The following is a 24942-nucleotide window of genomic DNA, read 5'->3' on the forward strand; positions in this document are numbered from 1 at the left end:
AGGTCGGCTTTAATGTTCCTTACAACCACCCACTCCTCCTAATTTCCCATTTACAAATGGAAAGCCCTGTACTCATAAACTAAGAAAGTAAATGGAGGAATCAAGGAATGGGGGTTATGAAGAGTGCAACAAGAATGCGTCAAAATACAGGCGCCCAGGTTGCTGCCTCTGCACCTGCAGCCTCCCTTGCGTTAACGCTCACAAGCAACGCACCGACTACCATGGAAAAAAGAACATCACTTCCTCTGCTCCTCTCTAAATTCGACGATAATCTTCTCATCTCAGGAAGAATTGCATTTTATGGACTATTGAATGGCGGTTTCACTCTACGGATGTTGTTTTACTTGACCATGGTGTACATGAAGATACAAGCCTCTGCTCATTAATGGAAAACCATCTCCAACCTAGCCCCTGGAATCGTTCTATAAGGCGGATCTGCGAAGTGTAGCTCGATTGCCTCAAGTATTTTATTCGAAAATACACTAAGGTATATCACCCTTTTGGGCTCGACGCAAAGGCCACCACAGAAACAACGGCAATACCCGAATCAGAACCTACAGGGAAGGTTTCACGGCGAACCGATGCTGCCCAGCCTCGACCCAAGCCAGTTGTGCTTTCTCGGAGAAGATACGCCTTACCACGGCCACGAATAGCTGAGCACAGCGGCGTAAGAGACATGTTTGCTAGCCCAAAGCTCGCGTGTTCGTTGATAACACGCTACAATGACGACGGCTGCGAACAGGGTGCAAAGAGGAATGGTCAGCGAACCTACATTGACGATGAATGGCGGTGCGACGACACGAAAACTCCATGAATGAAGCTGCTAGGGTCTGAAGCGAGAGACCGAAAGAAGGGAGGACCGACGCACTTGTGGGTTTTTTAATTTGGGGAACAACTGCAAGCTGTAAGTTGAATTGAGATATCTTATTGTGGGGCCCATGTTTTAAAAGCCAGAGCCATTTGTTTTCATGTAACCCACGTGCACTTAGGGTTGTTAAATGCTAAACCTTGGTAAAATCCTTCAATTTTTGAACATATTCATTTTGGTCCTTTTTCATTTTCATTTTTATTTTTATTTTTATTTTATTATTTTTCTTTTTACTAACTTTTATTTATCATTTTTATCTATTTTATTTATTTTATTATTATTATATTAACATTTTTTCATATTCATATTCATTTTTATTTTTATTTTTATTTTACAATCTAACAATATTTTCGACTTTAGGGATACTCTTCAACCAATCAAAGGTAAGTAACTCGAATTGATTTTTTTTTTTAATTTTAATTTAAATTCTTAATTTTCACAATTAAAGACAACCGAAAAATTAATTGGTACCGAAAGGGCGGTTCAAGGGTGCTAATCCTTCCTTGACCGTAACCGACTCCCGAACCCGACACGTTTCTGGGTACAACGCAGATCAGGTAAGATGGTGTCCGACCTACCTAAATTCGTTTTAAAGTGGTCGGTGGCGACTCCTAACACAATTATTTCAAGTCGAAGCCCAATTCCGGGGCCCAACCGAAAGACGGTTACGACACATATCAAGCAACTAATGAAGAATCACCCAGATGAATGAAAGGTAATGAAGCTTTTCGCGCTGGGCATTTATGGTTTGGTTATCTTCCCAAAGACTTTGGGATACATTGAGGCAGCTGTGGTGGAGCTATTCGAACAGCTCCTGAAACGAGTAAATATAGCACCAACAATTTTAGTTGGAACTTTTCGCTCCCTCAACCACTGCAGAAAGATTAGCGGAGGAATATTTATAGGATGTGCACAGCTTCTCCAAATTTGGATCCGTAGTCACTTCTAGAAGACTAGCAGGATTTCTTACCGCCGATTCAACACCACTTATTCTCTTTTGGGGGAATTCCTCACCCTGAAATGGCAAGAAGGCATCCAAAAAAAATGGATGAAGGTAATCACACACCTTCAGGATAGTGAAGAATGACATCCTAGCAAATTTAAGCAAAATCACCACAAAACAGTAACATCCTATTGCAAAATTAATCATGTTTAGTTTCTTTTATTTATTCTTTCAATAGTTATTGGAATGTGATATTAAAAATAAGTTTAATCAACAAGAAACTAGAAACGAAATTCAAATCAGATCTGACATTCAAGTCCAAAATAAATTTACCTTAATATTACGTTTGTATATATATATTTCAATTATCTTCCTATCTTGTTGAATAAAAAAAATTTATTCGCATCGGACCAAAACATGCCTCACCTCATAATTTGAGACAAATTTAAAATAAATAAGATTGTACCAAACGTGAAGATAGGTTGAATGGGATGAAAACCTTTTAATCTTAAATCATAATTAAGATATAAAAAACGGATCCGCTCTTCTTCATGACCATTCCTAATTGCAAACTCTATCCGTCTTTATTGTCATAAGAAGGTAGATAAAAGGAGATTCATGCGTGTCGTGGAACCACTGGCGGATCCAGTGGCCAAAAATCTCGATTTTCTTTCTTTCTTTTTATATATAAGTATATATATAATAAAAAATAGAAAATGACACTCATTTTTAAAAAGTTTGACATATGTATTAAGGGTTTTGTGTTTATTTTATAATAATATATAATTACTTAATTAAATACTATAAATTTTTTATTAAAATTATATATTTTTATCCCAATTTCATTTAAAATTAACTTATCTATCAAAGCTAAAATTATGGGTAAAGGAAAGTGTCCTACGTATATTATCAAATGATAATAATTTCTTTATATCGTTTCATATTTTAATAATATTTACAACTCAACAATTTGTTCGCATAATGAGTGCTTGTTTGTTATAACAACTTTATTTTTGAAATTTTGTAACTTGTAATTAAGAACGAAGCTGCAAAGTGTGGACCGTTGATGTATAATTAAGGGATGGGGTTGGGGTTTATTTATTGTATTTGGAGAAGAGTTGTGAGAGTTAATATAGACTAATGTTGATTCATTCATTTTGATTTAAGAAAAGACTATTTGAATGATGATGGTAATTGAAAATGAGATTTTGAGTTCGATTTTCTCCTCTTAAGTGGAGATAAAAAAAATGCCATTAAGATTCTTTCTCAGTGACGGAACTTAACAATATTTTATGAGAAGGTCATTTTAAAAAAATGTATATAATTAAAATATTTTAATATTTTATCAATTTAAATTATATATCAAAGTATCGTACTAATAAAAAATTATAAATCCTTTAAATTTATTTTTTAAGGATGAAATTTCATAAAACCACGTAATAAATATAGATATTTGAAATAAAGCCATAGATATAAATTGAACTGATAAATATTTTAAAAAGTACCTTCAATTGAAATTAAATTAAAAGTTAAATATTTGATTAAAGTCATCAACTAAAAAACAACCAAACATGAAAATATAAAGATTTTATTTATCTTAAAATCATAAATAACGAAGAAAAATATATTTCATTCATTTGAAATAAATAATAACAATAAATAAGTTTAATTTTTTTAATCAATCATATTTAGGTGATTTCTAAATTTCAAAATAGTATGCACGTTTTGTGAGACCTATTATACACATTTTTCAAGGGTCAACTTAAGAATATATTATATAGTAGGATAAACTACATGTTTAGTATCTAAACTATTAGTTTTATTTTGTTTTGATACTTAAACTTTTTTTTCTTCAAAATCACACCTAATATTTAGTTTAGACTTCAATTTGATATTTTACCATTAAAACATTAACAAATTTATTGATGTGACATTTTTTAATAATGATATGACATTATCTTATGGAGACACGTCAACATTATCGTTAAGTTTTTAATTGTGGGTACCAAATGAAATCTAAACTAAACGTTAAGTATAATTTTTTTAAAAATTAAAATTTAAGTACTAAAACAAATAAATAATAGGTTAAGTACTAAATATGAAATTTACCCTATATATTACAAAGATATGTATATTAATTTTTTTGGAGAGCCATGGGCGTTCCGCCACTATTCCTTCTTCTTGTGGATGTAAAAAGAAACTCATATTTTCTATATTTTGATGTCACACGACGTCGATAAATTGATAAATAATCGGGAGTGTGATTTGTAAATAAGTTAACTTATAATTTCTTGTGTTAGTTCATTGCCATACGTTTTGTTTAGTTTAAAATAATGACAAAACAATTTAGATTATATTATCCGAGTAAGAAAATAATGTACTCGAAATCGAAAAATCATAAAATACTAAATGATCTTTCGATGTTGATTAATGGATTGGTACAATAAACATAACATAAATAATAAAATATCTATTGCATTACGTGGCAAGAAATTCGATGTCTCTTAAGCATAGTCATTTAATTCTTATAGATAAAACAGCGTTAAAAGTGATTTACTCCATTAAAAATTATAATTTTAATTTATTTTAAAAATAATCAAGACTCGTATTATTATTTCACAAAATCTAGGGTGTAAATGAGCTGAGTCGACTCGAACTCGAAAACTTTAAATGTAAGCTCAACTCGACTCGAAAACTCGCAAGCCTAAAATTTTCAAACTCGACTCGAACTCGAAAGATAATTTTGAAACTCGACTCGAACTCGAACAGTCTCGAACTAAAAAAAAAATTCATGAGCTCTATTGAAGCTCGAGACTCGAGCTCTATTGAAGCTCGATTTTGAGCTCGATTCAAACTCGATTCAAGCTCGAACTCAATTCAAGCTCGAACTCAAACTCGAATTTTAACCTACAAAAATCTTATATTGCATTTAGAATATATAAATATTTCTCCCTTTAATCAACCATCACCAATACATTATAATATGAATGTATGAACTATAAAAAATCTAAAAAATAAAAATACAATTACAATAAATTTAAGATAATTAATATAAACTTTGAAGTTGTTTTATAATAATTATACGTATTATTATTACTCATGTTTATTATATTAACATATGGTGCAAATCCACCAGGAGGAAGCCCGAGACAATGCGCCACCCACTTGAACCCACCGAGGAAGACCCATGCTGGTCAGCCATCCACCGAAACCAATGCTGTTGTCGTCCATGCTGGCCATGCTCGAATCCATGCCCTGTAGACACACAAAACAAGGGACAAAGCCTGCAAATGCTGGCCATGCTCGAATCCATGCCTTAGAACATTTGGCTGATTGGTTCTTAGTTACACGTCATTTAAAAACAACCTGTTAAAAAAAAGACTAACATGTATAATAGAAAACGAGTTAGTTTTGTTTGTCTGGACTCTGGAACAAGTGGGTCGTTGGGGTTTGGAGCAAGGAGCAGATTGAGAGCAGAACCTGTTTTGCACCAGTGTTAGTTTTGTTGACAATGTTTATACATTGTACTATTTTAACCATGATATTAGCAGGAGTAAGGATAGACCTTGGAAATGGTTAGTGCAGGGCTCCATTGTTCTTTTAGGATATCAAGACAAATGCTCCAGTTGCTGTTGATGTTTGGATGGAAGACCTTGGTCCTAAATGCAACCTATACAACAGAACAACATTGTCCATGAAAAGAGTGTGTAGAGTATCATATGAACAATCATCAACACTAGAGTAAAACATCGCGGGTGAAGTAAATTACCTTAGGAGGCTTGAAAGGGTAGTCCGGAGGAAAATGAATCGTAACTAAAAATACAACTCCAGCATAAGGGCTATCGGAAGGGCCCACGATTGTTGCTTGGCAATGAAACATGTCTTCAGCTACAGGACCTATTACAAAAAAAAGCATCCAAAGGTTACCTAAATGCCATCCATTGATGCACAAGTCAAAGTTCAGATAATAATAATGAACAGTCTGAATCAGATCAAGTAATTCTAGTATAGGAACCGAAAAGCGTGCCGATTAAATCAAAATCAAGTTGGAAGGCAGACAGACTACATGAAAATCAAGGCCTAAAGAAGCGATTATTCATTTTTCATGATGAAAACCTTCATTTTCAACAATAAGCTGCCCTAACGTATATAAGGGTAAACGAGCTAAGGCAAATATAAGGAATCAAGTTTGGAGCTTTGGGGTTTTAAATTTTTAATCGATTTTATTCATAAGCTAAAACTAAGTACGTAGTTAAAAACAATGAAAAAGGTAGGGTAAGCAACATAAACAATGAGATCAAAATATGATATTGTTGGTAAAGATATATTGATGTTAGGCGGTAGAAGATGAAATGTTACCAGCACTGCAAGAAGTGGGTGGATCTTTCTGCAAATCCTTGAGTTCCTTCAAAATCCGCTTTGAATCCATGACGCTCGAACAACAAAGAACGCAACAGAACAGAGGACAAGACAAAAATTCTTTCTAGATGGACAGGAGCCAGGAGAGAAAAAAAAAAGAAACGAAAAGAAAGCTAAAAAGATAGAAGGGAAGGACAAGTTAGAAAAGAATAAAGCTTTGAATTCAAGGATCAAACTTTGAAGGCAGAGAGATCCCTATCCTCTTATCCACCCACAAATCCCTTGACTTTGCACTTGAAGCTTCAAACTAAGACACATAGAGAGAGCAATTTTGCAATTAGGGTTGTGCGGCTGTGTTTGGTATTTTGTGTGCGTGAGTTTAGTTTAGGTTTAGTTAAATTTAGGCTTCATATTAAATTTTTGGTAAATTAAGTTATAGTCCCCCAAACTTGAGCACCCTTTTGTAAATCCTTAATTTAATTCTTGATTTGTATGTTAAATTTTACGTTTATTTAAATTTAGTCATTAGTTTAATATGTATATGCATGTTTAATAAATTTATAGTTTGGTATGTTATATTTTAATTTTTGTATTTTAATCACATTTGTTTAAATTTTCTTTTTTGTTTTAAATGTTCAGGTGCCATTTATGTTATTTTCCATATTATTTTAGCTTAAACCGAATAATATCAATTTTATATAAGACCCTATAGTTTATGCACATTTTGTATTTAAGTCATTGGTTTAATTCCAATTTTTTAAGTTTAATTTTACATTTACGTGAATTTAATCATCATTCTAAAGTTAGTATATTTAGCTTAAATTAGTCCTCACATTTAGGTTTCTCTTAATTTAGCCCTTGTTTAGGATTGTTTTCTTTAATTAGTTGTGTATATTTATTTTGCATGTTGATATGTTTATGTATAAGTATGCGAATGATTTATTTAGGAGTCACATAACATCATTTTGCATAATTTGTATGTGACCTTCATGTTCATAACTTAACCCCTATCACATAATCAGGTTTAGGGTTTAGGGTTTATTATTTAAGATTTATAGTTTAGGATTTAAGGTTTATGATTCATTACAAAGATATTAATTAATTGACTTGGTATCGATTTATGAGGCAAGTATAATTTAGGGTATAAGGGTTAGAATTTATGGTTTATGTTTTATGGTTTATGGTTAGGGTTAGGGTTAGGGTTAGGGTTTAGGGTTTACGATTCATTATAAAAGAGATTAATTAAATTTTGAGGGTAGTTGTATTATAGAATTTTTAATATATTTTTAAAATGTTATAATTATCAATAGTGTATTTTAATATATTTTAATAATGTAATTTTAAAAAATCTAAAATTATAATATAACATTTTTTCGAGCTGTTTACGAGCTTTTCGAGTCGAGTATCGAGTAGCTCGTTTTAGCTCGTTAAGAACTCGAGTCGAGCTCGAGCTCAAGCTCGAGTCCATTCGATCCGAGTATTTATCGAGCGTTGATCGAGTCGATCTCGAGTAGCTCACGATCTGTCTCGTCTCATTTATAGCTATAACAAAATCTAAAAGAGGGTCCATTTTGGGCATATTTGTATTGATGGGGACTAGGTAAATGGTAAATGTGTAATTATTTAACGGACCGTGCTGCGTACAAATTGTTGTTTATTATGCTACTAATGTAATGTCAATTGATGATATCATGTGTTGGGAGTGACGTCATATTTCTCTGTCTAGGGAATCTATTGATCTAATTAGTTAACAAACCTCGACCCATTAACAAGTCACGGGGACCAAATTTGTTTTTCTATACATTTATATGATGATGGCTAGAAATAAAATATTAAAAGCTTTATAAAAACAAAAAAAAGAAAGGGTAAATTACTTCAAATACCACTCGTATTTAAGCTCAGACTCGTTTATACCACTAAGGTTTTAATTTTGTCAATTTTAGCACTAATGTAGTTTTATTTGAGAAAATTAGTAAAACATTACATTTGAGGGGATTTAAACTCAAGACCTTTTTGAATCAAAGGATAAAGCTTAATCATTGTGCCAACTTAAAGTTTTGATATAATTTTCAAACATAATACATAACATGAGTCACACTTTCCAAATTTATTTTTTCTAAAAAAACCCATTAAATTATTAAAATTCCCAAAAAAAAAGTCTAAAGGTAAATGTCCCGTTAGATTATTAACGGAAGACTGACATAATTGCAGTTAAACGTAAATGTTAAGGCTAAAATTGACAAAATTAAAACGTTAGTGGTATAAACGAGTTTGGGCTTAAAGGTGAGTGATATTTGAAATGGTTTACCCAATAAATAAATATCACAACTAATTAACAATATCTCAAACCATATTGTTATTTTAATACAAACTGACCATCCACACTCTCACATAACACATTGTGAATTTTGTGGCTCGAACAATCAAATTGAAAGGAGAATAAAAAATCTAACTGAGTGAATTATATCTAAATAATAATTGAATCAAAATCAAACAGAGATAGAAGAGAATATATAGCATTTTAAAATTGTATTTTAGTTTTGAGTTTAAATTTATACTAATTCTGATGATAAATTCGTGTAATAGTTAAGCTCTTTCCTTACCCTGATACTTATGTACCAAACGAGACAATAATGTGAAAATTCTAAAAGTAAAAAAATTAAAGGTAAACGAGAAGAATTTCACTATAATCAATGATAAATTAAAAAAGAATTATACGAGATTATATCAAACCTTATATATATATATATATATATATATATAGTTGTACTTGCACAATACAATAATTCTAGTTAAATAAAACTGAACTTTTGCATTCATCATATATCTTCATTTTCCTCTCTCTTAATTTATTTTTATTAAATTAACCGAATACTTTAAACCCAACTAAATAAAATTCAAGCTACGAATCATAACCATCATTAGAATTAAAAATGGATAATTGCATAAAGATAGAAAAGAAAAACGACAAATTTTTAAAGGCTGAGGGTTGTGATTATTTGGGCACTAGAAAGTAGGATTAGGTTGCAGGCGTTCTCACCGGGCGAGGCAACTTCTTCATCGTCGCAGCGTTCACACCGGTCGAGTCAAGGCAAGGTAAGGACTTGGTCGTGGCAGCTAGGGCGGATCTATTTGATGATTAAAAGGGATTGTAACCCAAATATTATAAAATAATTTTAATTTGTCTATAAATTTTAAATATTTATGAGATATTTTTTTAAATACTCTAAATGATTCTAAAAGTAATATTTATTGAGAATTTTAAACTATATATATATGCCCATCCTATAAATATATTTATTCTAATTTATAACTTAAAAAAATTACACAGATTATTCAATAGATTTTAATATTTATTAAATAACTATATATACTTTGATTTTAAAAAGAAAAGTGGTGACAACGTTTTCATTTCAGATTGAAATTATTGGACAGTATGGGGGAGGGATTGGGATGCTAAGGAAAGGGGGGATCCATCATCCATGAAGAGAATGAATGGTTTCAATTCATCAATCACATTGATGGACCAAAAATCATATCAGATCGGACCCACGGCTGGGGAACGTGGCATCTTAATTTCTTGGGATTGGGTTTAAACTTCAACGTACCGGCGCATTCAATTGTCTCCTTGGATCACACTTCAAGAGGTTTGACTTTAGATTACAACCTAACATACTTTTTTTTTATCGAATTTATTCAACATTCGTTATCCAAGGTCAATTAGGGTTTGTAGTTATGATATATATGTATGTGTTTTCTTTTTATTTAACCAGTCTCTTTATGTAAAGATGGTATTCTTGTCCTAATCTTGTTTTATAATTATTTTTCAGCCTCGAATTTGCATTCATCCTTTCATTAATGATTATTTATTTTTCTTATTGATCTATCATTATTTTAGACCCTCAACTTTATTTTTACTTCTTGATAAATGACCACAGAATAGATTAAGGTTTACGTATATGAGATTTGTGTGTATGCTTTTTAACGAGTCTTTTTTCTTTTCCTTTTTATAAAATGATACTACTTTTGTCCAATTTTATATAAATTATGGTCTTATTTTTGCAAAGTGTCTTTCATGGTTGAATTTATTATTATCCATCGTGTTGGTAGTTGCTCGGTTCTCTTGCTGGTTTACTACTGCTTTAGACCATCCAACTAGTTCTAACATTTTGATATGTAGTCTTACTAATAAGTGCTTAATTTAGTTAACATTTTGTTTTTAGATTACTCCTTAATCATTGGTTTTTAGGGCTTAATTGTTTGTTTTTATTCATTTCTATGCACAACGTTAGATTTTGGAAATTGCACTAAAAGGACAGAATTCTGCAGGTTTTTTTTATTTTCGAAATCGAAGCTGAACTAGTGGGCATGAAACATCCGAAGAGGCGATGACGTCAGCACCTTCTAGAAGTTCCAGTCAGCATTTCTAGAAGCACCAGTCAGCGTTTCTAGAAGCACGAATGGATTGACCGCACGTTTCTGGAATTCGAATTTGGATTAAACTCAAGTTTTATGATAATTTTAAACATTATATTTTATCTTTGTTTTAGGTATTTTAGTTTAAATAGGTTTTAGTATTTTAATTAAGTTTTAGATATTATTTTTATATTTTATCTTTGTTTTAGGTATTTTAGTTTAAATAGGTTTTAGTATTTTAATTAGGATTTATGATATTTTTTAAATATTATTTTTGTTTTAGGTATTTTAGTTTAAATAGTTTTAAGTGTTTTTAATTAGGATTTAAGATGTTTTAGCTTGTTTTTAGGAATTTGAAGGCTATAAATACCCTCCAAGGGTGAGCCTAGAAACACATCTCTCATTTCTGAGAATTAAATCTTCTTTTTCTATCTAGCTTCCTCTCTATTTTGCGCCTACTTCTCCTATTTTCTTTTAGAATTTCGTTTTCAATTATGCTAAGTATGACTTTGGTCATGCTTAGCTAATTTTCTTTCAAGCCGAAGACTAAACCAAAGACTCAATTCCAAACGTGAGAATTGTAAGGTACTTAAATCGCTTCGGATTTTTTTCTTTGTTTTCTGAGCTTACTTTTCAAATCAAAACGATTTCGATATTGGTTCGAATACTGTTACGGTTAACGTGTGAAGAAGGATTTGCTTATTGAAGCATATTCGACTTCCCGAGAACACACTTAGCACAATTGTTTGCTAAGAGGAAACTGAGATCAGAATCAGTTATTGTTGAAACGACATAATCCGGGTTGGCAGCAAATAATTGTCCTTGTAAGCCGACGTGAATCTTGGAGTAAAAATCTATTTCGATGATCCGAGGAATTTGAGGCGAAGCTGAAGTTTGAGGCTACTTTCATTATAAGTTTTCTTTATCCCAATTTTTTATTTTATTTTATTTATATGTTTAGTTATTTTTTATCTCATTATACTTATTTAAATAATTAAAAACCCCCTTTTATCTTTATTACTATTTTTAATTCATTATTTATTATTTTTCCATTTCTTTTATTTATAATTATTTATTTTATCATACCTTTTCGACTTTACCTGGATTTCTATCTTTCCCTAAAATCAAGAAACAATTTTACTAAATCACAAAAACCATAGTCACTGTGGATCGACCCTGCTTCTCTATACTACCTTTTCCTTTTTATTTAATTAAGAAGCCGAAATTATTTTGATAATAAATGACGGTTATCAAATTGGCGCTGTTGCCAAGCACTAACAAGTATTGATTTATTTTTGTACTTTTTGATTTCTGACCAGAAGAAACCCAAGTGAATTAGCAAATCTAGATCCGAAGATCGAAGCACGAGCACGAAGAATCCACGCACAAACGCTTCGAGAAAAGAGAAAAAGACAAGAAGAACAAGAGCAGAGTTCAGAAGCAGAATCAAATCCGGAGACAGAAGCAGACGCATACTTCCCGATAGTAGAAGAAGAACAAACGATCCGAGAACTAGCTACAGTTCTGCCACTCAGACGCCATCATGCATCAATTTTCCTAGTGTTGGGACTCCGTTTCAATTAAAGACGGGACTTATTCATCTTCTTCCTACTTTCCACAACTTTCCCAGTGAAGATTCGTACAAACACTTGTTGGAATTCCACATGGTTTGCACTAGTATGAAACCATAGGGAGTTATCGAGGATCAAATTAAATTGAGAGCTTTCCTTTTCTCTTTAGCTGATTTGTCTAAAGATTGGTTATTTTATTTACCTCCAAATTCAGTTAATTCATGGGCTGACACGAATCAAAATTTTCTTGACAGGTTCTTTCCAGCGGCTAAAGCAAGCGAGTTGCGAATGAGCATTCTTTCCATTCAGCAAAAGAGCAAATAATGTCTTTATGACTATTAGGAGCGATTTAAAAAGCTTTGCACACGTTGTCCGTAACACGGATTAAGTGAGAAAACATTAGTTCAATACTTTTATGAAGACCTTTTACCAATGGAGATGAAAATGGCAGATGCCGCCAGTAGAGGAGCATTAGTCAACTTGACCCGTACAACAGTAAGGGAATTGATTTCAACCATGGCAGCCAACTCTCAACAGTTTTCAAGTGAACCCAGCCGACGAGTTCATGAGATAAGTACATTTTCCCTTGAAAACAAGTTAGATAAATTACTGAAGTAGTTAATTCACTTGTTTCAAGAAAATCTGAAGCATCAAGAGCATGTGGGATATGTACAAAGCTAGACCATCCGATGGATTACTGCCCACTGATACAAGAAGGAGGCAATGCAGAATCAATACAGTAGGGAACTTTCCAGGTCCTCCACAAAGAGAATACAACCCATACAACAATACTTACAATCCAGGATGGCAAGACCACCCAAACTTCAGCTATGCGACAAATCAAAGACTAACTTATCAACCAAGGCCTCATTCTCAACAGCAAACACAAAACTCATCATTGGAGGAACTCATAGGAAAGTTATCAATCTCACAAGAAAAGTTCATTGCATCCTATAAAAAATTCCAAAGCCGAACTGAGACACATCTTCAAGAGTTAGATAACCAAGTAAGTCGACTAGCTCAAATTGTGGGATAATTGGAATCATAAGGAAAATTAACTTCTCAAACGAAGTTAAATCCGAGAGAGAATGTTAGTGACATCACACTCCGAAGTGGAACAGTTATCTCACCCGAAGTTCTAGCAGAAAAAGCCGCACATCAGGAATAACAAGAAAAAACGCCACCTCCAGAAATACAAGGTACGTCTAACGCACATCATTCTCTTTCTTCTCATGAAATCATGCCACCACCCTTCCCATCAAGACTGATGAAACGTGATAAAAGAGTTGAAGAAAGGGAGATCTTAGAGGTGTTCCAAAAAGTTCAAGTCAACATACCTCTTCTTGAAGTAATTCGACAAGTACCAATGTATGCTAGATTTTTAAAAGAACTTTGCACTACAAAGAGGAAATTAATGGGGCACGAAAAGGTAAATTTGGGAGAACATGTCTCTGTAATTTTTCAACGAAAGCTCTCACAAAAAATGAAGGATCAAAGTATGTTCGCTATACCTTGCAAAATAGGTGATTTTAAAATTAAACGTGCAATGTGTAACTTAAGAGCTTCAATTAATGTTATGCCATTTTCTATTTATAAAATGATTACTAACGAGCCTTTGAAGGAAACAAGAATAACCAAACAATTGGCTGATCGATCTGTGATCTATCTAGTAGGAGTAATGGAAAATGTCTTGGTAAAGGTCGATGTATTATTTTTTCTTGCAGATTTCTATGTCATTGACATGGAACATGATAGGTCGGATTTTTATTCCGAGGTACTCTTAGGCTGACCCTTCCAAAGCACAACACATACAATGATCGATGTTAGAAGTGGTATACTAACAATGAAATTTGATGGTGAGATCGTTGAATTTGATGTTTACAAAGTAATGGAATGCCCTAATCATGTTGAAAGAATTATTTCTGTTGATGTTATAGATCTTTTAATTGATGAATATATTGAATCTAATTTTTCTTATGATCTTTTTTAGGATCCTGAACTTTGTCACGAAGAGGAAAAAAGGGAGTTTGAAAATATTAATTCAATCAATTCTGATTTATCTTTATCTTTCTCTAAAACTAAAATTTTACCTTCTTTTTTGCTGACACCTGAGGTAGAATTGAACCAATTTCTGGAACACTTGAAATATGCCTTTTTGGGCGAAAAGGAAACCTTACCGGTGATATCTCAAGTAAATTATCCGAAGGAGAAGAGGAAGCTTTGGTATCAGTGTTGCCCTCTCACAAAGAAGCCATAGGATGGACCATTGCTGACATTAAAGGATTAAGTCCTTCGACTTGCATGCACAAGATCAAAGTCGAAGAATGAGCAAAGCTATCACGAGAAGGACAACGCCGATTAAATCCACCGATGATGGAAGTAGTAAAGAAACAAATTCAAAAACTCATTGATGCTAACGTAATCTATCCGATATCGGATAATAATTAAGTAAGTTTGATTCATGTGGTTCCCAAGAAAACGGGAGTCATAGTGGTCGAAAATCAAGAAGGGGAGTTAGTGCCAACAAGAGTTCAAAATGGATGAGGAGTTTGTATTGATTACAGGAAGTTGAACTCTCTTACTCGAAAATATCATTTTCCTCTTCCTTTTATAGACCAAATGATTGAAAGATTATCTGGGAAAACTCATTATTGTCGCCTTGATGGTTTTTCAGGTTTTTTTTTTCCAAATCCCAGTAACGCCAGAGGATCAAGAAAAGACGACTTTTACTTGTCCCTTCGATACATTTGCATATAGACGAATTCCCTTTGGTCTTTGTAACGCACCGAGCACCTTCCAAAGTTGCATGTTAAGTATATTTTGTGGAGAAAGGTATCGAAGTCTTTATGGACGAATTCATGGTTTATGATAATTCTTTTAATGAATGTTTTGATAATTTAACTAATGTGCTTAAAAGATGCTTAGAATTTAACCTTGTTTTAAACTATGAAAAATGTCATTTTATGGTTGATAAATGGTTAATTTTAGGTCATATTGTTTCCTCAAAAGGGATTACGATTGATAAAGCTAAAACAGATGTTATACGCTTACTTGCTTACCCCAAAACTATGAGGGAAATTTGTTCTTTTCTTGGCCATGCAGGATTTTACTACAGGTTTATTAAAGACTTTTTGAAGATAGCACAACCTTTATGCAATCTTCTTCAAAAGGATCACGACTTTGACTTTAATTCAAAATGCAAGGAGTCTTTCGATTCATTAAAGGAAAAGCTTATTTCAGCTCCAATTATTCAGCCACCAGATTGGAATTACCCCTTTGAACTTATGTGTGACACATCGGATACTAGCGTTGGAGCTGTTTTCGGCCAGAAAATAGGGAAAGAACCACGTGTCATAGCCTATGTGTCCCGAACTTTGAACTCGGCTTAGAAAACTTATTTGACTACGGAAAAAGAACTTTTTGCAATAATTTTTACTTTAGAAAAATTTAGATCTTATTTTCTTGGCACTAAAATTATTGTTTTTTCTGATCATGCAGCTATAAGGTATTTGATGAGCAAAAAGGAAGCAAAACCAAGGCTTATCCGGTGGATCCTACTTTTATAGGAATTTAACTTGGAAATCAAAGACAAAAAGGGATGCAAAAATCTGGCGGATCACTTGAGTCGAATCCCCCTTTCCACATCCGAACCACCACTTAGAGAATAATTTCCTAAAGAAAAACTGATTGTGGCGCAAAGCATAACTCCATGGTTTGCGGACATGGTTAATTATTTGGCCACAGGTAAGTTACCATTAGATTTGCCGAGAGCTAAAATCAATCGAATTAAGCGAGAATCCCGATACTATATTTAGGACGATCCTTATTTATGGAAGCACTACTCGGATCAGGTAATTCGAAGATGTATTTTCGAAAGTGAGGTAAATTCAATTTTACAATTTTGTCATTCTTGCTCTTGCGGTGGTCATTTTGGGCCAAAACGTACAACCCATAAAATTCTTGAATGCGGTTTCTTTTGGCCTAACATATTTTGAGACTCTTATATGTTTTGTAAAACTTGTGAAAGATGTCAACGTACATGTAATTTAAGAAGTAGGAATGAAATGCCACTTAATTCTATACAAGTTTGTGAAATGTTTGATGTTTGGGGAATCGATTATATGGGTCCTTTTACTTCATCATTTGGAAATACTTATATTATTTTAGCTGTAGATTATGTTTCTAATTGGGTGGAAGCTAAGACCACTCGGAATAATGATGCTAAAACTACAGTTACTATTTTTTCCAGGTTTGGCACGCCAATGGCTATAATAAATGATAGAGGAACACATTTCATAAATTGAGTGATCGAATCATTGATGAAGAAATTTGGAGTAACTCAAAGAATTGCTACTGCTTACCATCCACAAACAAATAGATATTCAAAAGTATCAAATTGGGAAATTAAAACAATTCTTGAAAAAATTGTTAAACTGGACCGAAAGGATTGGAGTTTAAAATTAACTGATGCACTTTGGGCATATCGAACTGCTTATAAAGGTCCCATTGGGATGTCACCATACCTACTTGTTTTCGGTAAACCATGTCATTTACCGGTTGAGTTAGAACATCGGGCTTATTGGGCCGTTAAACAGTGTAACATGGACATGGATGCATTCAAGAACTTGAAGAAATCCAAAGAAATGGCTATGACAGTGCTCGGATATTTAAAGAAAAAACAAAAGAATTTCACGATAGTAGAATTTCTTTTAAAAAAAATTCTGTCGGTCAAAAAGTTTTATTATTTAACTCTAAATTTAAACTTTTTGTAGGAAAACTCAAATCAAAATGGCTCGGACTATTTACAGTTACTCAAGTATTTCCTCACGGTGCTGTTGAAATTGAAGATAACTCAAGAGTACAATTTAAAGTTAATGGTCAAAAATTGAAGCCGTATTATGAAAATGCTCCGGTTGGTCTAATCGAAGAAATCAATTTAGAGGAACCCACACTTTAAAAAATCAGGTCGTCGAGTAAACGACGTTAAACAAAAGCTCTTGATGGGAGGCAACCCATTTCGTTATATTTTTGTTTTTGTTTTACTTTTAACAAACTTTATTTCATTCTATTTATTTTATTTTGAGTAATTTTATTTTATTTTTCTATGAAGAGATCCAAATTCCGATAGAATATTTAACGAAAAACAGTGCAGAAAAAACTAATATGGTTAGAATAGTGCAGAAAAAAAACAAAGCAAATTCGAACAATGCAGTGCAAAAAAAATAATGAAAAAAATAGATTTTGTTTGAACTGTACAGAAAAGTTCAAACAGAATAATGTAGTATCAGACATTCTACTCTACAACAACTCGTCTCGATGTGGCCGCGGTCGCCACTAGATTAGGGAGTATTCCTTTTCCCTCTCTTTGTTTTTAAATTTGATATACGTTTTGGGACAAAACAAAATAAGTGAGGGGGGAAGGAAAAACATGTCGTCAAATTTTTCCTTGATTTGTTTAATTGTTTGAAATTGAGTTATTTTGATGTTGATATGTTGGAAATGTTTGTTGCTAGTCTTGAATTTTGCTTTATACTCTTGCTTCCTTTTGGATTGTGATTATGTTTTGATCGAATTTAATTTGCATGATTGGTGATTGGTATAGCTGGTGAATTTTTTGTTTGAGTATTGATATTTCATGCTTTTGTCGATAAAGATGAACTTGACTCAATGCACAAACTTTTCTTGTGGGATTTGGGCCTAACGAGCATACATTTTCTTCCTCGCTCATTGTTGGACTTGTGTGTACCGAACTAATTAGGATATTCTAGAACTTGTAATCACAATGCATATCAAGACTACATGTTGAACATAATGTTTTAATGTGATACAGGAACCTAGGATAAACCCACTTTTCCAAAAAAAACTTATCCGTTTATATATCCACTAGTGAACCAAATTTGAGCCTATTTACATTTCTTTATTTTACACCTCATAATTAAACGCGAAACATTTCTTTATATTTTTCCTCTCTTTTCACACCCTTACCGAGACTTGAGATATAGTATCACTAATGTTCCACGAATAAAAAATGAAAAAAATTTCAATGTTTCGAAAAAATATCGAAAAAACAACAAGTTGTTCACTGTTTAGAACAATAGAAAAAAATAGACCCTTGTTCGAAAAAAAGGGAAGGAAAAATCGATCGTTTCAATTGTCTTTCATCTATTCTTTTTTCCTTGTTTTGTTCTTCATTGCGCTTCATGTTAATTCGTGGATTGTTCTTAATTATTTTGATATCTTGTTTCGATATTTTAAACATTTTTTGGCCTTTTCCCTACCCTAACCTAAGCCCTATTACACCTTGTTTAAAGACCCCTTGATTATTGCATTATGTTCATTTTTTGTAGTGGAGACTTGATTGGATTCCAATCATATGGTAATATTTTGGTTAGTTTCGGTTTGAGCGATTTAATTTACCCCAAACACTTTGAGCGGATATATGTGAATCTTTGTGAGGTATTGAGTCATGTTTCGTTGAAGTCGGTAATTAATTGGGATATCTTACTTACTTTAAATTTTCTTGGCTGTATCTTTGCTTGATTGTTACTTGAATTAGGAAAATATCATCGACTTAGTTCGATTGGAAGTTTGAGGGACAACATGAAATTGAAGATGACAACTTATGATTTTGATATGTTAATTGATGAATGGTTGAGGACAAGCATTGAATAAGTGAGGGGGAATTTGTTAAGTTCTTAATTTAGTTAACATTTTGCTTTTAAATTACTCCTTAATCATTGATTTTTGTGGCTTAATTGTTCGTTTTCAATCATTTTCTATGCATGACGTTAGATTTTGGAAATTGAATTAAAAGGACGAAATTCTGCAGTTTTTTTTTTTATTTTCGGATTCGAAACTGAACTAGTGGGCATGAATTCAGGCATGAAACATCTGACAAGGCGATGACGTTAGCACCTTGTAGAAGATCCAGTTAGTGTTTCTAGAAGTACGAATGGATTGACTGCACGTTTCTGGAATTCAGATTTGGATTAAACTCAAGTTTTTGGATAATATTTTAAACATTATATTTTATCTTTGTTTTAATTATTTTAGTTTAAATAGGTTTTAGTATTTTAATTAAGTTTAGGATATTTTTTATGTTTTATCTTTATTTTAGATATTTCAGTTTAAATAGGTTTTAGTATTTTAATTAGGATTTATGATATTATTTTAAATATTATTTTTGTTTTAGGCATTTTAGTTTAAATAGTTTAAAGTGTTTTAATTAGGATTTAAGATGTTTTAGCTTGTTTTTAGGAATTTGAAGGCTATAAATAATCTCTCACTTCTGAGAATTAAATCTTCTTTTTCTCTCTAGCTTTCTCTCTATTTTGAGTATACTTCTCTTATTTTCTTTTAGAATTTCATTTTCAATTATGCTAATTATGACTTTGGTCATGCTTAGCTAATTTTCTTTCAAGCCGAAGACTAAAGCGAAGACTCAATTCCAAACGTGAGAATTGTAAGGTACTTAAATCGCTTCTGATTTTTTCTCTTTGTTTTCTGAGCTTACTTTTCAAATTAAAATGATTTTGACATTGGTCCGGATATTGTTATGGTTAACGTTTGAAGAAAGATTTACTTATTGAAGCATATTCAACTTCCCGAGAACACACTTAGCAAAATTGTTTGCTAAGAGGAAACTGAGATCGGAATCAGTTATTGTTGAAACGACATAATCTGAGTTGGCAACAAAGAATTGTCCTTGTAAGCCGACGTGAATCTTGAAGTAAAAATCTGTTTCGATGATCTGATGTATTTAAGGTGAAGCTGAAGTTTGAGGCTGCTTTCACTATAACTTTTCTTTATCCCAATTTATTTATTTATTTATTTATTTGTTTATTTCATTTTTATCTCATTATACTTCATTAAATAATTTAAAACCCCTTTTATCTTATTACTATTTTTAATTCATTATTCATTATTTTATTTTTTTTCTTTTATTCATAATTATTTATTTTATCATACCTTTTCAACTTTACCTGAAATTATATTTTTTCCTAAATCAAGAAACAATTTTACTAAATCACAAAAACCATAGTCCTTGTGGATCGACCCTGCTTCTCTATACTACATTTTCCTTTCTATTTAATTAAGAAGCCAAAATTATTTTGATAACAAAACGGTGGTTATCACTCACCCTATATATGTATTTTGTTTTAATTGTAATAAATTTAATTTTTAATATATCTTCATATTTTATTATTATATTAATGTTATATGTTTACACTCGCCACTAATAGTTATATTCACGTGAATCTATCTTTTTTTTAAAAGTTGCTTCATTGAATTTTTTTATGATCTTGTTTTATGAAATAAATTGATTTTTTCCTAAAAATTCATATTATTCTTTAATCGAATAATTGTTTAATACATGATATTAGAATTAATTTTATAAACGAATTGAAAACCAATATAGTCTCATTTATTTATTTTCTATTTTTTAAAATTAATGAAAGATGCATGGTAATTTTTTAATTTCGCTTGTTGGAATTTAAAAATTCTGGTCACATCCAAGTGGAGCCTAACTTTTTTTTTTTTTTTTAATAATCTTCATTCTTAGATTGCATTACAATTTAGATGAGATTTGACTTTATATTTGAAGTTAAGATATAACTCATTAATTATGTGATTATCATATTTGGATTGGGATAAAAGGAGAGTGGGTATGCAAGGTAAGGAAAAACTATACCTTTTCATTAATACTTGGATTATCACAGTTCAAATATGTTGACTTTATATATCAACGCAAGTCAAGAAAATTATATTCATATAGATATCAAATTAATGTTATATGCACTTATAAAATTTAACAAATTAATATTTATATTATATAGATATCAATATAACATTTCTAGATTTGTGTGTCATCCTTACACGGGATCGTTCAAATTGAGAATGCTCCAGCTGCGAAACCCTAACACATAGCCACCCACTGACCAGCTTGTGGTTCACAACAGCTGAACATCGTAGGGTATTGCTGAATATGTCTTATCCGATTTTGGAGCGGTCAGGTCGCCACTGGAAGAACACAGGGCAAATTGCTTTGCGAGGAAGCAACTGATATGGATGCCGATGGTTGAGTCATGATGAAACCACTTCGATATCTATTGGAGGGCTATCGTTCGAACATGCTGTTGAGCCTAACACTAAACCATCTTATGCACATATGGTGGCAAGGAATCTTAATGAGGATAGAGTTTTGTCCTCTCTCTTTGAAACTGAAGAGATTGAAATTCGTGATGAAGATTGTATCATTGGTGATACCGGACCAATCACGATGAAAAATTTTCTGATCGAGTCCATGATCAGATTGGGTAAAAACATGAATCAGGCACTTATTATCCGTTTCTTTGCAGAACTATAAGTTATAAAACTTTATTGAGCCAAATCGCTTACTATGGAAACTGTCAGGAAACGTTTCAACTTGTTGACTTGGACAATAACTACTTTTTAGTGAAGTTGAGAGGAACGAGGATTACATCAAAGCCCTCAATGAAGATTCCTAAGCTATTTATGGTAGTTATTTAACGGTGCAACCTTGGAGCAGGTCTTGGACTGGGTCAAATTGCCAGGGCTACCATATTGTTACTGTTAGGTATGACTCATAAATATACCGGTAAAGAGGACAGGGGATGGAGCGGAGTAAACGAACATCAACTGTCCTTACGAAGAAAGTCTCGTAGTGGGGTTACGATTATGTGGGTTGGGGGTGCGGGGGCGCAGCCCTACGTATGGTACAAAGGTTAATTTTGTAATTATGTACCATGCTTATCTATTAAATAGAGATGTACCTAAACCTATGAGATATTGAATAAAACTTCTAGCGCCGCCTAGGCATCGAGGACGTAAGCACATTGCTGACCTCGTTAAAATTCTTGTGTTCTTTCGTTTTTCTTTACCCGGTTCTTTAAAAATTGATATCAGATGTCAGGAGCAAAATTCGAAGTTGCGAAATTCGATGGTCAGGGTACTTCGGATTATGGAAAACAAGGGTGAGGATCTGTTGGCGCAGTAAGGGATCCTGAAGGCTTGAGACCTACAAAGCCGGCGTCAATGAAGGAGGAAGATTGGGAAGAATTGCAACAGTGAGGCGGCAGGAACCATACGATTATGTTTTCGATGAGGTCATGTATCACGTCATGCATCTGTCGTCTCCAGATGAAATTTGGAAGAAGTTGGAAGTCTGTTTATGTTGAAATCCTTAACGACTAACTGTATCTAAAGCAGTGGCTGTATGGGCTGAAGATGCAGACGTCATGATTTGGCGCACACGTCAATGTCTTCATTCAATCATTTCTGATTTGGGGGCTTGATGTGAAAATTGAGGATGAAGATAAGCAATGATTTTATTGTGTTTGTTGCCTCCCTCTTACGAACACATGGTGACTGCTCTTACATATGAGAAAGCGACTATTAAAGTTGAGGAGATTACCGCAGCCTTGTTGGCTCACAACCAGCGGAAGTAGAATGTAGGGAAAGCTCTCAAGCTGATAACTATATGTCAAGGGTAATCGAGACCGTGGACGGAAGCCAGAGAAGGCAGGGTCTGGGAAGCGGAATTCAGATCCAAATCCAGGGACAAGAATACAATTCACTGTTACAAGTTCAAAGAGGCGGGACATGAAAGCGAGACTGTCCGAAGTTGAAAAAGCAGACCGATGAGAAGCGTGATGACTCATCCAAGTCTGTGAATGTGATCGAGGATGACAATTCTAATTGCACTGAGGGTGATATGCTCTCTATTTCAATGACTCAATTGACAGATGTTTGGATTCTTGATTCTGGATGTTTATCACATCACGCCAAATAGGGAATGGTTTTCGACATACAGGTTGGTTAATTCTGGTTCTGTTTATTTGGGTAATGATCGATGTTGCAATATTGTTGGTATTAGTGAGGTCAGAATTAAGATGTATGATGGATCTATTCGGACGTTGAGTGGGGTTCGGCATATCCCAGATTTGAAGAAGAATTTGATTTCTATGGGAACTGTGCACAAGAATGGTTTATCCCTAAGGCTGATGAGGATAGGAAAATCATTTGATTGTTAAAGGAGCTTTGACTGTGATGAAAGGAAAGATGACTACAGGGAATATTTATAGATTGTTAGGGAGTACCGTTGTAGGTGGAGTTCATTCTGAGTCCTGTGATGATACAACCAAACTATGGCATATGCATCTTGCTCATCTTAGTGAACATGGTATAGCTAAATTACATAAAAGAAATATGTTGCATGGTGTTAAAAGCTATAAGCTCGACTTTTGCAAGTATTGTGTTCTTGGTAAACAGACTAAAGTTCATTTGAAGACTGCGAAGCACACAACTGAAGGGATTCTTGATTATGTGCATTCTGATGTATGGGGGTCTTCCATGACATCGTCTTTGGGTGGATCTCGGTATTATGTTACCTTTATTGACGATTTTTCACTGAAAGTTTGGGTGTATTTTTTGAAACAGAAGTATGATGTTTTTGAGAAGTTCAAGCTGTGGAAAGCTGAGGTAGAAAACCAAACAGGACGAAAAATCAAGTGTTTGCGGAGTACACAGATTCACAGTTTAAACAGTTCTGTAAGGAGCATTGGATCAAGAGGCATTTTACAGTGCGTAAGACATCACGACAGAATGATGTTGCGGAATGGATGAACAGGTCGTTGAATGAAAGAGCCAGATGTTTGCGGTTGAATGCGGGGCTTCCCAAACACTTTTGGGCTGAGGCTGTTAACAAGGTGTGTTATCTTATCAATCGATCGCCAAGGGAATCATTGGCTGGGAAAGTTATAGAAGAGGTATGGACTGGTCATGATGTTACTTTTGATCACTTACAGATTTTTGGTTATCCTGCTTATGTACATGTACCTGCTGATGAGAGATCGAAACTCGATGCAAAATCGAAGGAGTATATTTTTCTAGGTTACAAGAAAGGTGTCAAAGGATTCAAGTTCTGGATCTAGTTGCGAAGAAAATCGTGATCAGTAGAGATGCTGTTTTTGATGAACATACATGTTGCAGCAGAAGAAAGAGATGACAGTGGTGGATTTCGAGCAGTTTCCAGTTGAGAAAACAGAAACTTCTCAACTGACTTTTAGTGGTTCCACTACAGATGATTTTCAAGATTATAGTCTAGCCAGAGACAGGGTGAGACGAACGAATATAAAGCCTCCGAACAGATTGGGTTTTGACAACTTGGTCTTTTGCACTTACTGTTAGCAGGGATGATCCGGTTATTTTTCATGATGCATTACTAGTCAGGAAAACGACAAGTGGATGGCTGCCATGGTTGAGGAGATGGAGTCTTTGAATCACAATCGTACATGGGAGTTAGTTCACCTTCCTGAGGGTAAGAAGCCGATTGGTTGCAAATGGGTGTATAAGAAGAAACCAGTAGTAACAGAAAAAGAGGGGGAGAAGTTCAAGGCTCGTTTGGTAGCAAAGGGTTTTTCACAGCAGAAAGGAGTTGATTATGATGAAATTTTTTCTCCTGTGGTCAGGCACACTTCAATCCGAGCAGTACTTGCATTGGTGGCTAGATGAGATTTGCATTTAGAGAATATGAATGTAAAAACTTTTTTTTTGAAAGGTGATTTAGAGGAGCATATCTACATGCGATAGCCTGAAGATTTCACTCAACCTAGAAACGAGCATTTAGTTTGCAGATTGAAGAAATATTTGTATGGGCTGAAGCAGTCTCCGAGATAGTGGTACAAACGGTTTGACTCCTATATGATCAAGATTGGCTACAAGCGATGTGAGTATGATTATTGTGTCTATGTTAAGAGCCTTGA

The 24942-nt window shown here is 33.3% G+C and overlaps 1 pseudogene; it reads right to left on the reverse strand.

Moving 5' to 3' along the window:
* Positions 1-1712: 1712 nt before the first annotated feature.
* Positions 1713-6355, reverse strand: LOC120173459 (annotated as a pseudogene).
* Positions 6356-24942: the final 18587 nt, after the last annotated feature.

This window comes from Hibiscus syriacus, unplaced genomic scaffold, assembly GCF_006381635.1.
Source record: "Hibiscus syriacus cultivar Baekdansim isolate YM2019G1 unplaced genomic scaffold, ASM638163v2 tig00111952_pilon, whole genome shotgun sequence".
In the NCBI taxonomy this organism is placed as follows: domain Eukaryota; kingdom Viridiplantae; phylum Streptophyta; class Magnoliopsida; order Malvales; family Malvaceae; genus Hibiscus; species Hibiscus syriacus.